The sequence below is a fragment of the Podarcis filfolensis genome (genome assembly GCF_964270895.1).
Source record: "Podarcis filfolensis genome assembly, chromosome: 2".
Lineage (NCBI taxonomy): Eukaryota > Metazoa > Chordata > Lepidosauria > Squamata > Lacertidae > Podarcis > Podarcis filfolensis.
This window is the reverse complement of record NC_139605.1, coordinates 52,137,801-52,152,207: the sequence shown is the minus strand read 5'-3', so window position 1 is coordinate 52,152,207 and position 14,407 is coordinate 52,137,801. Positions and strand designations below refer to the sequence as shown.

The following is a 14,407-nucleotide window of genomic DNA, read 5'->3' as shown; positions in this document are numbered from 1 at the left end:
AGTGATCTGTGCAAGGCAGATAATCAGAAAGGCTACTATTAAAAGAGATTTAAGAGCTCACAAGCAAATGATTTGCTTTATTTTTATTTGCGGCACAAACTGAAGAGCAAGAGGCAAAGGGCTGTTGTCCTGTGGGTCTTTGGCTATTTCACAGAGCCTGTGACACCAATATAAGGGGGGGGGGGAATTCCACAGGTCTTCGCACTGTGGAAGCCACGAAAAGAGACACTGGAAGATCCATGAAGAAATCATAAATGGTGGGCTTAAATATGATTGGGGTGCACTGTGCTAAGTGGGTGTTAGAGGAGGGCTTAAACCCTGCTCTGATCTCCATTTTCCTCATCAAGTGACTCCCAGCAAAGCTACTACCGTAGTTATCCAGTAGGAGAGCACAGATGGTGTGGTAGCTACATGACTGAACATTCAGAAGACTGCTGTGTAAGGTATGCAAGGAGTCCAGCCCAACATACCAGCAATTCAGGGAGAAGCTGTCTCTGCCATTGGAGGTCTTCAGGTAGAGACTGAGTAACTATTCATTTTTTGGTATATTCTAGCTCTGGATCTCCTGCACTGAGCAGTAGGTTGGAAAAGATAACCTCCATGGTCCTATCCAACTTTCTGTTCCCAGGAAAACAACACAGTGGGGTTTCAGGACTCTGGCATCATCCCAATTTTCTGGAAACTCTCCAAACACCCGTCATATATTCTCTTACGTTCCATTTGAGGAAAGTATGTTTTTTGACCATGGCAGATAAATTAACATAACGTAACGGACTATTGAGATGAGTAAAATAAAAACGAACCCTTGGCAGTACAGGGTACCAACTGATCGTTCATGTGTTGGTTTCCAGCTTGAACTTTTATTATTGTTGTTGTTGTTAATTTTATTATGTATTTTGTCGATGCTTTCCAAACAAACTTTCCCCTGTAGAGCAGGATATAAATAGCAGGCACTCGCTTTTTGTTCTGCCTTTATTTTTTCATAAAGTTGTTAGTGTTTCTCTTGTGTGGTTTGTCTGTAAAATTTTGCAGAAAACATAATAAAAACATTTTTTTAAAAAAAAAAAGTTCCATTGGGGAATCCCCACTACAATGGAACAAAACAATTTCCTGCCTTTGCTTGGTGAGTTTCCTGTTAGAAATTGCTTAACAAAAATCAACAAGCATGTCCTGAAGCTCTAGACAAATCTGTTTCTGAGCCAGCCCACCCCCTATTTATTCATCCTGTTAGGAAGTCTATTCCTTTCCTTCCAGTGGCAACTGAGCTGCTGTAGTTCTAAAATCTAATAGGGTTCCCCCCCCCCCACTTGCTTGGGCTTGTAAAGCCAGCCCCACATCACTCAAAGGGAAAACTGCAAGAGACAGCAGTTTGGAAATCCATAACCGAATGTGGAGAAGTGTTGTGGGAATTCCTCCAGCCATAGCTGTCACTATTTTGCAGTGCTCAAAATGCTTGCACAGATGGATTGCTTTTGGTAGCTAATGGGCTTCTCATGGAAAGCCAGCTCTATTATTAATGAGCCACTCCCTTTTCATAATATTACAAAGGCAAGTCCTATTCCACCCTGCCTCCACTTAACTGACGTCTGACTAAGATAGTATTCTTGGAAAAGCTAGTTACACAACAGCATAACGTCGATCTTCCTGCTGCCTTTATATAACACCACGGATTTGTTTCATCTCTCGGTGTTGCTAAATGTCACTCTGTTCATTTTTTATTTATGTGCCAGAGGAGATTAGAATCATAAGAAGATAGGAACAGCCAGGGCTTTTTTTTCTTCAGCCAGAACTCGCTGACGCTCTCAGGTGGGTGCCATTGCCATTATAAGAGAACAGGGGAGGCGTTCATGGTGAGTTCTGGCACCTCTTTTTCTCGAAAAAAATAGCACTGCCGGATCTATCTAGTCCTGCATTGTGTTCACACAGTTGCTAACCAGATGCCCATGGGAAACCAGCAAGCTTTAGCTGAGATTCCTGCATTGCAGGGGGTTGGACTAGATGACCTTTAAGGTCCCTTCCAATTCTACAGTTCTATGATAAGCAGGACCCGAACACAAGAGGCAGAGCATAGACATCGTGGCTAGTAGCCATAGTTAGCATTACCTTTCACGAATGTATTGTAGGTTTGCAGGGAAGACCCCCTAAACCCAAGAATTTAATGAATGTCAGAATCTAGTTAATATTTGGAGAATTGAAGGGGAGATTCCAGGCCAGTGGAAAAGTACAAGCTAAGCTTCCTTTCCAAGCCTTAACATGACAAAAGGTGTTGATGATCCACATCAGAGAGGAATCCTTGGGCCTGGGCAGACAGGGGTTGTCAAGGGGGAGGGGGCAGGCTGTGTTCAGAGGGAAAATGTGCCTCTTTAAAAAAAGGCTTGGGATAATTGATGGATGAGGAGGAGTTGCTTGGGAAGAAGAAGGGGAACAAAGGCCAGAATGATCTTGGCAGGCTGGCAGAAGGCTGGCTTGGAGAAATGCCTTTGACTGCACTGCTGTGGGGAATAAGCCCATGGGTGTAGCCAGGTGGGTAGGGAGGGGCAGCTGCCCCCCCCAAAAAATCAATAAAAAATCAATAAAAATACATGGCAAACTGAGCTTCTGTCCCCCCCCCAACAAAAGGCCTGCTCCCCCTAACAAAAATCCTGGCTACGCCCATGAACAAGGCCCTCTTGAGATAACCATTCTGTAAGAGCTGAACTCCAGCCGTCTAAATATGTCAAATAGCGGTGCAGCAATAAAACTGTTAGCACATCTGAAGAGCTAAGCAGGTTCCAGTATGGTTTCAAATTGAATGGGAGACTGCATATTGAAATGGCTGCATTGCAGGGGATTGGTCTCTGCCGTTCTACCATTCTGTGATTCTGTTTCTTAAAGCTACAACAGCCTCCACTGTGTCTTGATTCTCAACACGACCCAAGGGTGAGGACCTGGAACCCCAAGGACTCTTGCTACCACTCAACAGAAGTTGAGGGGCTGGCGCACCACCTGTGTAACAGTATGTAATCCTCTTTTGGTGGCCACCACTGCATCCTGTAGGAACAAATTCTATGGTTTAGCTCAGGCACCCCCAACCTTCGGCCCTCCAGATGTTTTGGACTACAATTCCCATCATCCCTGACCACTGGTCCTGTTAGCTAGGGATCATGGGAGTTGTAGGCCAAAACATCTGGAGGGCCACAGGTTGGGGATGCTTGGTTTAGCTACACACTGTGTGAAGAAGTGCTTTTCTTTTAAATTTTCCAATATTCAGCTTCATTGGATATCCAATAATTCTCTCTCTCTCTCTCTCTCTCTCTCTCTCTCTCTCTCCACTTCCTTCATGTCATGCATAATTTTATAAATGTCTGTCATGCTGCCTCTCACTCGCCATTTCTTAAACTAACAAGCCCCAAATGTCATAACTTTCCTCATAGGGGAGATGCTCCATCCCCTTGATCATTTTGATTGCTCTTTTCTGAATAAGATTCCAGGTCTGATTGCAACAGCCTGTAAAATACTTAATAGTCACATTGTCTCCACCACCTCCTCCTCCTCGTCGTCCTCCTCCTCCTCGTCCTCCTCCTCCTCCTCCTCATGTTTTACATGAACTTTCTGGTTGGCAAGCAGACCTCATCCTTTTCTCAGGAAGTCAAAGGCTGTTGCGTAAGGCTGTCTTAGGCCTACAGTCTCTGGCCCAGTTTTCTTCCGAGCTACACTAATGAATAGCTAGAGCACCATTGAAGATACCAGCAAGCTGGAATGGCTACAACTTCTGCGAGTTATTGAGTACATAGTGCCTATGAATGACTGCAGCAGATAGCGTAGGGGGGGGGGCAGGTGGCTTATTTAACAAGAAGTTACTCACACAGTTAAAAAAAGGAGAGAACGGCTTGTGCACTAATGGACAAATTGCAGTGGGAACAGGTAGTACAAAATAGTGTGGGCATTACTGACCTGGCACAGCTAAGCTCCCAAGTGACAACAGATTTCATGGCTGGTGCTTAAATCAAGGTCTAAAAAATAATCACGGAGGTTGTTTATGAATGTGCTTGTGCTACCACTCACTTCTTAGCCTTTCTTTCTTTCTTTCTTTCTTTCTTTCTTTCTTTCTTTCTTTCTTTCTTTCTTTCCTGCTTGCTTGCTTGCTTGCTTGCTTGCTTGCCCTCTTTCTTTTGAGAAATGAATTCAGATCCCCTTCACACCTTGCATGGGAGCAAACCCAGGAACCTGCAGCCAGTCCAACACTGTAGAGTTGGAAGGGACCATGAGGATCATCTAATCCAGCCTCCTACAATGCAGGAATATTTTGCCCAATGTGGGGCTCAAACTCACAACCCTGAGATTAAGAGTCTCATGCCCTATCGACTGCTGAGCTATCACAGCAGTAATAAGAGATCCCATATGATCCATGTGTTTTCAGCACTCCCATTTTACTTTGTGTGTGTGTGTGTGTGTGTGTGTGTGCGTGCTGAAAATTTAATGTGTGACGGGCCCGCTAGGGGCGCCTTGGAAGATGGCTGACAATACCATCTCTCCAGCTCACACGAGGTAATTAAGAGGCTGATATGGAAGTAAATCAACCTCCCAAAATTCTTCCCGGGGAAGGGAAGATGCAGCCTCGTCCGTAGTTGCCCATAAATCACCCCTGAGTTCGAAAGAAGGAGGGGGTGAGGGCACTGGACGGAAAAGCCTTGAGTGAGCTTTGGATCTCCCGGACGCTGCTTCTGAGAGCGATTCTAGTTGCATTACTTAAGATAAAATATTCGATATAAAAGTAATTGCACATGCTTCAAGCGAAGAAAAGGGTTTATCAGCTGCTAATTAAGCCTGCCACTGAGAAGTTAAGAGTGATGGAATGGACTGCACAGAAGATAACATCAAAGAATAACAACTATGTTGGTATGTTGAAACGGAACGGAAAGGGGGGGGAAGCTTCTTCTTCTCTTTACAGTATTACCTAATAACCCCTCCCCTAGAAGAACCGTCACATGACTGATAGCAAGTGAGATTAGAAAATAAACTGTGTGGAAATAAAAATAATAACTAAAGGCTTTGTTTTTCGGAAGATCTGGAAAGAAAAATGAAAGGCTCTCCTGTGACGCAGATCTTAATCGGGATCCGCCATTATGAGACAGACTATATTGCGAGATTAACAGTCAAAGGGGGAGGTGAGCCACTGCTTTGATGTTTGGATTGTAAGTTTGATTTGGCAAAATCTCCCCTGGAAAGACTGATTTATGGTGCAACTGGTCTGGGAAAATTAATGAGCAGACGCTTAGAATTTATTTCATCGGAACTGACAAAAATGGCACCTGCCGCCGGAGCAGGACTTTTGGATCAGCGTGTGATGATTTACTGCAAACAAAAGACTTACCAGCTTTGAAAAGAAAAGAAAGAGAGAGCCTCACAAAGTTCACACAGAAACATAATAATGCTTGCTTTAACTCGCCTGTGGAAATAACTCAGAGGTTATTAAAAAGAAAAACGATAACAACAAGAAGATCAGAAGATGGGACTTGTGAACACCAAAAGCAGCAGAAATATGAGATGATTGGACCCTTACTGAACTCGAAGCATGGGAACCCCCAACAAAAATTTAAAATTTGGCAAAATATTTTGGACTTAATGATATGTATTGGTATAATTTGGAATAACTAATGTGATATTATTGGATTGTTAAATGGAAAATTTAATAAAAATTATTTTTTTAAAAAAGAAAATTTAATGTGTGACATGGCATTTCACATTGTGTTCTCCAGATGTGCCTGCAGAAAGGGGCTAAAGAAGGCTGAAACTTTGTAAACAGTGTGTCACAATCATGACCTACCAATCAGGACAACAAGCAACCATGGAACAATGAAACAAAATATAGATAGACAGATTATAGACTTATGCTGATTTGAGGTGTCTTGAAGTTTATCTAGATTGCAAAAGTTTCGAAGATTAACAAAGGAGTTCAATAGCAGCAGGTTCTCTCATGATTGCTAGAAGGATTGTTGTGCAAACTATCCTCAGATGACTGAGGATGCCTCCAGACTGTCCATATTTGGCAGAAGGGATTCAAGCACATATTGGGAAACTGAAGTTGGTGCATTCAAAATGGATTAAAGTGCTTTGTTGCCCTAGCACAGGAAATCTGCTTTTGGAAAAAGAAACACAAATTTTGCAGTTAGGAAAGTGATGGGGAAAGTCATTGAAAATGCAGCGAACAAACAATTAATGGGAAGATGCAGGGCCTTTTTTTCAGCTGGGACCTGCACCTCTCAAGTGGGTGCCATTGCCATCATTAGAGAACGAGGGAGACATTCATGGTAAGATCCAGCACCTCTTTCTCTGGAAAAACAGCACTGGGAATATCCTGCAAGCAAATTAGGATGAATGCTTGTTGTCATATAAACTCCCTGTTTTGAGCAAGCAAATTGGGATGAAAAAGGCCACCTGGAGGAGCACGAAATTCAGTGCAATCAGGCTTGTACCCACAGGGCTCCTTGAGAACTGGGCTGTTGTTAGATAAGAATGAAAAGCCATAAGAAGATCTTTATAAATATTGCTGATAGTGTTAAATGTTGCCTTCAGGCTGAAAAAGGTGTCCATGCCCAGCCTTGATCTTTCCACCTGCCCGCTGCACCTCTTCACCCTTCAGGTAAGTGGTTTGTAGGGCAGCTCTGTACCACCATGCCAGCCACACCTATTCCCCCCCCCAACCCACCTCAGTGCAAATGCTTTAGAAATTATTACCAAATAAAACTACAATGAGGTGAAAAATTCTGACACAAGAACCAATTGCGGGAAACTGAGCATTTCTCTCCCTCTCTCCCCCTTACTTGCTTATTTTTCATTGGTTATCATTCGTATAGTAAAGTCGTTTAATGACTGAGGAGCTGCTGTCATAGATCACATTTGACAGAGTAGCCATGTAGTTTGGTTCTTCTTTAGTTGTGCAAAATAACTGTGGGTGCAGTGCATTTAAAGCTGAAGGGAGAACTTCAAGTTTTAATTGATAGTCCAATTCAAAGCCAGCTCCAGGTGCAATTTCAACCCCCAAGTGAAATCCTGCAGGTCCCAACTCCTGAAACACCGACATCTGCAGTAAGTGTCTGCAGAAGCACTGCATCACTATGATCTGCAGTAGGTGCCTGCAAGCAACCCACTCTTTTCACAACCCCTCCCCTAACACCCTGGTGCAGCATCATTCTGGGACATTGTGGTGATATCAAAAGGTTGTTTTATAGTGAACTACCAAACCACTGCAGCCATTTGGTAAATTCGGGACCAGGCAATAGGCCTCGTTCAAGTGTCAGTGGGCTGTCCGCAGCTGCCCCACCATGGTATTGCCACTGGTTCTGGAACAATGAACTAACTAAAGCTTCAGGTCACAGCTGAACTTGTTCCCATCTTCGCTGTAAATTTGTGGGACTATGACTGAGGCCCACCCACCACACCAGATGCAGGCTACCCAGCCTATAGGTCTCTTCCTTAAAGACCGCTTTCCTTCCATTTTGTACTGAAAGCTAACAGACATTTTGTATTTCGGAGCAAAAAATGGATAGCTTGCTTTCTGGCAACAGTGCTCAGCTGAAATAATTGTCGATATATTTCGACATCTGCCGCAGCAGGTGGGAATGGGGGTGAGTTTGAACTTCTTGTGATGGCCCAGAAGCTTCAGAGTCAGGAGGACCTCCGTGTCAGATGGAGACAGGTGTTGGGGAACGTACCGTCTGCAGACATTACCTTCGGTCTAAGCCTGAAGCTGTGACAAATTAATGGACCAAATACGAAAGCCTCCTGGGTGAAACTGCATAATCTCCTTAAGTCAAGGAATGACTTAATAGTACTTTCTGTTGCTATTAGAGTCTTTGCTGTGAGGATCTCGGTTTAATTAAGGCAAGCAGCAAGAATTGCAAGGTGGTCTGGAAAAACGGGTTAAACTGAATGCAGCAATAAGGAGCTCTGCGAGGAATTTAATTGCTGTTGGAAAAAAGCCAGTGCCAGCTCCAGGTCTTGAGGGGCCCTTGGGCAAGACATTCTCCATAGGCCCTTCCTCCTGCAGGGAGCCTACCTTCCCACTGCCATTGCTGGCAGATGTTCCTGCTCCTTGGCCTCATCACAGCTGTGCCACCTTCTCGCTTGCCAGAACCAATAAGCAAGCCAGCAGTTGCAGCTGTTTCCCTTCCTCCACCTCACCACAGTCGTTGTTTGCTTGCCCATCTGGGCCAGAGCAAGTGATCGAGGAACAATAAGACCAAAATAGTGAAGGAGGAAGAGCAAGTCCAGAGCACTCCTGTCAGTCAAGTCACCATTGACTTTGATTTGGCTTAACACGTCGTATTTTCTCCGAGTTATTTGTAGCCAGCAGTGTACATTTTAAAAAGTTGTGTTGAATAATCCTTTGATCTATTTTTTTCAGTTTTATAATCACCATTTAAAAAATAACACATCTGTCTTCACACACGTTGGCCACTGTGAGAACAAGATGCTGGACTAAATGGGCTGTTGGCCTGATCCAACAGCCTCTTCCTATGTAGTTATGAGCTCCTCCTCCACAAGGCTCAAGAACTGTGGGGGATTGGGAAATGGCTTTCACAGCCCAATTCAATGTCCACTTCACCCTCTCAAACTAGTTGGGACTTGCTTCTGAGAGAATATGCATAGGGTTACCCTGTCAGTGTCAACTGACACATGATACTCTCCAGCAAGTTTTCCACCAGTAACATAAACACCACATGGCATTCCTTACCCAGCAGGTCAGATGAACCCAGAAATTAATCCCGAACTGTGCAAGTGGGTATGATGAATCTATTGTAATGAAACCTCTAAGCCACTTATAAAAAAAGCCAGTCCTATCTTTTGATGGCAAGTGGTAACTAGTCAGTTGAGTGTTGAATGTCCCAGAGGGAAGTAAGGATGTGAGTTGCATGTAATCTAGATGAGACCAAAGTAAGGATGAGTTAACCCTTTGATTTCTTGGTGCGTTGGTGGCTGAACTGCACAGTAAGGATTTCTGACCTGCATCTGACTCCAGCCTTGACACTGTGCATATGAACTTAGTAGGGTATCTATCATCTTTTCTCCTCTCTTTCTTCTTTTCAACATTTCAACAAAAAACAAAACACCTGTGTATTCTGCACTGCATTGTCTTCTATAAGCTCATGTTTACTCATCCCTCCCGCCTAGTCTCTTAATCCTCTTAGTTTATTGCATTGTTCAGGAATGGCTCAATACACTTTGCTGCCTGAGGCAAAGGATAAGATGGCGTGTGTCCCACCCCCAGTTCTATATTCAGGAGCCAACTGGTCTTTCTTCAGTACTGGAGACAGGACAGCAGCATTCTCTTGTGCACCTGAAGGCAGCTGACTAGGCTGCAGGGCAGGCCACATGCAGCTGATGCTGATGCTGATGCTGAGATGGCCTCATTCTGCTGGCACTGGTTTTTGCTGATTTTAGAGTGTAAACCTAAGGGCAGGGAATCATTACTTTTTAAAGCGCTCCACCTGCCCTGCCACTTTCCTCTGGGAAAACCTGCTCTTTACCGCTGAATTGGAGCAAACGTCAGTAGGGTTTTCTCTGGATTGATGTTTGCTCCGATTTAGCACTAAAGAGTGGATTTCCCAAGGGGAAGCGGCAAGGCAAACGCAAAACCACTCAGACCTGTGCTTTCTAGGGAAAAGAAGAAGTGTGGGCGAGCCCTAATAGTTTTAGACACTTTAGAATTTGGTGGTAGTGGTGGATGAGCACATGGACAGATGTGGCTCAGGCCTGATAAAAGAGGCAATTCCCTAGTAGTGGCTTGCTGCAGAGTGCAAGTAATTGCTTTGCAGTAGACTGGTTATCTGTATTGGGCCTACCAATTTCTTTTACTATTTATTTCTGTGTTATATTTAGCAGTCACCTCACGCTATGAGCCTCTAGAGTTCATGTACAAGAGGTTTCTGATCAGGTGAAGAAAAGTGGTGTGAGTCTCCTTTACCATTTGGCAGGAAAATCAACTGACTCCACTCAGACACATTGCACAGTGACAGTCGGGCTGCATCTACCACCCCCGGTGACCTCTGCCTCCCCTCTACCCCTACTTCCTCCCCCAATGAACTAACCTGAGTTGTGCTTTGTATGCACTCCCCACATGCCTATAATCTTTATTCAATATACTGCTTGTGCGAAATCTGCTGCTCTAATCTAATTTGTGTGCTTCATTGTGCAAACATCACATGAATAGCTTATCGCAGTGAAAGGCATATTGTAGCAGGGAATCTCATGCTGGTATAATTAAAGGCCTGCTTGCATAGCCATTCACACCTCTGTTTGCAGGGATTTATAACTTAGCTGTACAAATAAATTCAGTCTGTACTGAAAATTGGTGTTCTTTGATCCAGAGCATGCCTGCTTTGGAAGAACTTCCCAAATGCAGGAATGGGAAATGGTCATTAAAGATAAAATAAGTTGGAGTCAGCGAGAGAGATACATCCCTGACCTCTACAACTTATTGTGACAGCAAGCAAGGCAATGTGTTCATGTGAAGCCTTTGGCATCTAGAAAAATAGGGGCCTATACTGTAATTAGAACAAAGCTTCTTTTTTGCAGTTTCTGCTACATTGCAGCAACATGTTTAGAAGTGGGGCAGCTGAGTGGGTTACATGTTTTGATCCCAAATTTTGTTCTGAATTACTCCAAATTTATACCAATGTAACACAATACAGTTTTCCCTGGGGCCACATTCATATTGTGGCTAAAGCTGTGATCCTAATAGCACTTCTTTGAAAATTAAAATTAATGAGGCCCTTCAGCTGAAGAGTAAGAATCTGCACCACCCTGTTTGTTATTAATGTTTATTGAAAAGGCTGGAGGGAAACGATGCAATGTCAAGTTCTATTGTCGGTTGGAATCATTCTTATTTTGGTGTGGATGTTTACAGCACAACTGAGTCTAATGGGATTTACTCCCAGGTAAATGAGACTTTGTATTATGTGCACACAAGAATGCCTTTGTTTTTCCTGGTGAAATGTTGGAAGCCAGTAGAGTATGGCATCTGTTTATTACATGGATTCCTCTCTTCCTCCAAGGAGCTCAGGGCAGTGGCCTGCATGGGATCATCCCATTTTATCCTTACTACAACCCCATGAAATAAGTTAGTCTGCAAGACCGAGGCTGGTCCAAGGTCACATGTAGGCTTCAGGTCCTTGTCTTAGCTAGAATTCAAAGCCAGGTCTCCTGGACCCAGTGTGCTTTTCCCTGACTCACCTTACCATCAATGCTTCAGCACCCTCACAAACATGGCCCCTCTGGTGTGGAGTATAATATTGGCCAAACCTTCTAGGGCTCTTGTGGCTTTAAGCCAGCATTCTGTCTCTGGATTTCTATTCACCATATGAAAAAGTATGATGAGCACACTGCCTTCTAAGCCAGAAATTGCTGTTGAGGGAGTTTCTTCCTTTACTAGTAGCCAACTGGCACACTTCAGTCTCTCCCCACTCCTTTGCCTTCAAAGGAGAGCAATGGAACATGGCCAAGGCTAAAAGGCAGGGAGTAAAAACTGTGCATGCAGCAAGGTGTGGTCCTGATACCCGCATTTATGAGCTTCACCCAAGGGTACTAAAGAAATCTCAGAGCCTCTGTCTGCAGTCGTTGAAAATTCTTGGAAAACAGGTGAGGTCCCTGCAGACTGAAGACAGGCAAATGTCCCTATTTTTAAATAGGGTGGGGAAGAAGACCCAGTTTACTACCGACTGGGGAGCTTGACATCAATGCCAGGAAAGGTCCTAGGACAAATAATTAAACAATCTGTGAGCACCTAGAAAAGGATGCTGTGATTACTAAGACCCAGGATGGGTTTCTCAAAAGCAAGTCCTGCCAGACAAAATTCATTTCCTTTTTTGATAGAGTTACAAGCTTGGTGGATCATGGGGATGCTGTGGACATAGTGTATCTTGATTTCAGAAACGCTTTTGACAAAGTCCCCTATGATATTCTTGCAAAGAAGCTGGTAAAATGTGGGCTAGTTAGGTCAGCTTGTTGACTGACATTAATGGTTCCTCGTCATCCTGGGGAAAAGTGACAAGTAGGGTGCTGCAGGACAGAGGTGGAGCTAGCTACTCCGACACCTGGAGCGGCGCACATGCTGTGCACCCAGGGGCGGGGCTAGCCACCCATGGGGGTGCCACCCATGGCAAGCGTCCCAGGGGGGAGGCGTGGCGATGTCACCCCCCCTCAGGGAGGACATCCGGGGCGGACTGCCCCCACTGCCCCCCCATTCCTCCGCCACTGCTGCGGGATACTGTCCTGTGCCCATTGTTGTTCAATGTCTTTATAAATAACTTGGATTAAGGAATTGAGGGGATGTTAATCAAATATGCAGATAACACCAAATTGGGAGGGGTAGCTAGTGCTGCAGAAGGTAGAATTGGGGTCCAAGATGACCCTAACAGAATGGAAAACTGGGGCAAAACTAACAGAATGAATTTCACTAGGGACATATGTAAGGTTCTATACTTAAGCAGGAAGAACCACCTGCACCTGGCCTAGATGTAAAATGTGACTCTCCAGTCATCTTTAGTTAGCTTCTGGGACACTCCTGGGATCATTCCGCTGTCACACTAGCCTTCTCTATGCCCTCATTGAATGCTTTTGTCTGATTGGAATGTACCCTTGAACTATGATCAGTGGCGTAGCGTGGGGGGTGCAGGGGGGGCCGGCCGCACCGGGCGCAACATCTGGGGTTAGGGCAAATCCATGGGTTAGGGGGCGCAAATCCACGGGTTAGGGGGCGCAAATCCACGGGTTAGGGGGCGCAAATTACTTGCCTTGCCCCGGGTGCTGACAACCCACGCTACGCCACTGACTATGATTATCCCTCTTGCTTGTCTGATTGGAAGTTGGGTGTGCGTGTGTGTCTGGGTTTTGCATGGCTGTTTGCTGCATAGCCTACTGCACAAATGCAAGAATCACATCTATTGCTCCATCTGTTTTGCCTGTGGCTCCACCCACACCCATCAAGTGGCATGTGGCCCCTGGATGTTTGCCCACAAAGGTATGTGGGGTATATTCCTATAGGAGATCAGCTAGGGAGGCAGGACCAGACAGGCTGCTTTAGCTCTGAAGATCTACTATAATAATGTAAAGATGTAATAAAACTCTTGGGGGTTGTCCTGTTTTATTGTTGTAAGAAATTGTGCTATTATGGTGATGTGGCTTTTCATGTTAGCAGGATCTACTTGTGCAGGATCCACCATCAGGCAATGCATGGTCTCCAGTCCACCAGTGCTGAGACAGAGGGTCTGTCATCTAATCCCACCCTATGAGGATTCCAGCAGCCCCTGGATGCTACAGCAATGTCTCTCAGGCAAAAGAACAGGGAGAGGAAGTCACATTGTACAGGCAGAAGACTTTGTGCTAACAAGATGACTTCCTTTGATATGACTCAAGAGTGCCCCTGAAAATGTGTAAATTCTACACCATTTAACTAAGGCACTGGATCTCCCTGTGCCATTGGAACACCAAAGAAATAAGATCTCTTTGCATCAAAGAGCCTGAGACTGTTGTCAATTGTCCTCAGCTTCTAAACATGCAGAGGGTCTAAATATGTAGATGTAGGGATGCTGTCACAGGAGTGTGCAGGCCAGTATTCACACCGTTCAAAGATGGAGTTAACTTTTTATTAGCAAAAACATGATCTCTACAGACTTGATTGTCGGGCCTAATGAGCAGAGCAGTTCGTTTCTGGTCTTCCTGCATGAAAATCAGTTGCCAAGACTGAAAGTCCCTGCCTCCTTAGTGCTTTCCCCAAGCAATCAGAGACTGTGCCTTCACATAGCTAACTTCTCCTCTCTCCTTTTCATGCCTCTTCTCGTTCTGGGAGACAATGTGGGAGGGGAGCTTGTTGCAGCAGGAGGGGGCAAGACTCGTGACTCTTCACCAGCTTGATTCATTTCTGCCTCTTGGCCTCCCTCCTCCCACACACCTGCTTCAGCTTCTGCCTTTGATTCTTGACTTCTCTATGCCACAGCCTCTCCCACCTCACCAAGCCCTGTTACTTCTTCAGCTCCTCTTCCCAGCCTTCTCCATCTTCTCCCTCTGACCCCTGTCATCCCACCACCACTCCCTGGGTTCTGAGCCTTCTTCCCTTGATGGTTCCCCAGCTGGTTCCACCATTCCTCTGCTTCCAACCTGTACACGACAGATGCAAAACCTTCTTCAATGAAAAGTGACCTTAGGTTTATACTATAATCATTATGGCACCTTGACTAATACCTTGCAATGTCACAATAGGCAATTACACAGCAGAGATGAGGAACCTGTGGCCCTCCAGCTCCCATCAGCCTCAGCCTGCATGGCCAATGGTCAGGGATTATGGGAGTTGCAGTCCAGCCAAGCCTAGACAGTCACTGGTTCCCCATCCCTGTACTGTAGCAATATGAGGGCACTGCCAAAACTGACA

General features: G+C 45.0%; 1 long non-coding RNA gene across 1 annotated transcript; it reads left to right on the top strand.

Annotated features, from left to right (window-relative positions):
- The first annotated feature begins 222 nt into the window (after window positions 1-222).
- Window positions 223-13,495, top strand: LOC310757889. Its single transcript, XR_014545543.1, has 3 exons — window positions 223-443; window positions 6,556-6,622; window positions 13,178-13,495. It is a non-coding gene; the product is annotated as an uncharacterized lncRNA (long non-coding RNA).
- Window positions 13,496-14,407: the final 912 nt, after the last annotated feature.